The following is a 1,932-nucleotide window of genomic DNA, read 5'->3' as shown; positions in this document are numbered from 1 at the left end:
ATGGCTGTATATAATATATATATATATATATATATATATATATATATATATATATATATATATATGGATACACATTCACATCTATACCTACACATACATATGTATATATAAAATATACATATGTGAGTATACTTACATATATATGTAGGTATGTATATGTGTATATATATATACATATATATATATGTATATATATGTATATATGTATATATATATATATATATCACCATCAGCCTGAATCAATCTATTGCAGGACGTAGGCCTCTCCCAATCTTTCCAACTTTCTCTAGCGGTTTTTGTTTCCAGCTTTGGCCCCAAAATTTCGTTATTTCGTCACGCCATCTTTTCATTGGTCTGGGCCTTGGCCACTTTGTTATCTATAGACCAGTCTGTTACTTTCTTTGTCCATTTGTCATCCTGTCTTCAACATATATGACCTGCCCATTGCCATTTTTTTCTTTTTGATGCTCCCAAGTTTATATTTCACTTTTGTCTGTTCCCTGATCCAAGTCGCCCTCATCCGATCTCTTAGGCTAATTCCCAGGATCAACCTCTCCATCCCCCTCTGGGCACTTATTAGTTTTCTCTCCAGTTATTTGGCTCTAGTCCATGTTTCTGATCAATAGGTCATAACTGGGAGGACGCATTGGTTAAAGACTTTTCTTTTTAAACATAATGGCAAGGAGCCTCTTTGTATGCTACTGTGTCTGCTGAAGGCGCTCCAGCCTAGACTGATGCGTCACTTAATTTCTTCTTCGCTAGATGTGTTTGTCTGTACGAGTTGCCCTAGGTATGTATAGTCCGACTTTCTCTATTCAGATTGTTTATTAGTTGCTGCATTTAATTTGCAGATTCACTGAAAAGAACAATATCATCCGCAAATCTTACATTGTTTAGGTATTAATTTCTTATTTTGATAACCTTTCCGTTTCATTCTAGCTTCTTGTGTATTTCCTTAGGGCAAGCAGTAAACAGTTCTGGTGAGATAGTGCGGCCTGTTTAACACCTTTTTGAATTGGTATTTTACCGGTTCCCATGTAGAGCTTAATGGTTGCTGTCCCATCTTCATACATATCTCCCAATATTCTACAATATACGTCCTCTACTCCTTGTACACGAATAGCTTCTAGTACTGCCTTTTCGTGATCAGCGAATGTAATACACAGGGGTTTCCTATATTCATTTTTTCCTTTACTTGGGTGAGCATGTAGATGGGGTCCGTTGTTGAAAATCCACTGCGGAAGCCTGCCTGTTTTCTATGATAGTTAGAATACAGACTGTCAGAGATGCAAGTTGTGATGACTTCTGTGAAGTTTGTAAATAACTGAAAGGAGGCTTAGGGGTCGGTAGTTTATTTTAGATCCTTTCTATCAATTGAGGCATTTTTCCAGGCTTTCAGAGTTTTCTGTGGAGAAGGCATTTGTTAACAAGATTGGCTAGGGTTACTGTTACAATTTTTCCTGCAAATATTATAGATCCTTTCTATCAATTGATGCATTTTTCCAGGCTTTCATAGTTTTCTGTGGAGAAGGCATTTGTAAAAAAGATTGGCTAAATTCACTGTGGCAATTTCTCCTGCATATATTATAGGATCTATACTAATTCCATCTTCATCTGGTGTTTTATCTCTCTTCAAACCTTTCATTTTTCTTATTAATTATGTTGAGATGTTGGGTATGTCTCTAGTTACCGCGTTCGCTTCTATCTGTGGCTGTTAATTTGAGTTGTATACACCCCTGTAAAAGTCTTCCACTACTCTTATGATTTCATTCTTATTATATATCACTTCTCTGTCTGGTTTCTTTGCATATATTTGATTTCTCCCTATTCCGAGTATCCTTTTAGCTGTTTTCTTGTTGGTACCTGATATCAGTTTCAATTATTATTTGAGTATTGTTTTTCCGTACATTTTTCTGTTATTTTTATTTATAG

This window comes from Penaeus chinensis, chromosome 18 (assembly GCF_019202785.1).
Source record: "Penaeus chinensis breed Huanghai No. 1 chromosome 18, ASM1920278v2, whole genome shotgun sequence".
NCBI lineage: Eukaryota > Metazoa > Arthropoda > Malacostraca > Decapoda > Penaeidae > Penaeus > Penaeus chinensis.
The sequence above is the reverse complement of the archived record's forward strand: the minus strand, read 5'-3'. Positions refer to the sequence as shown.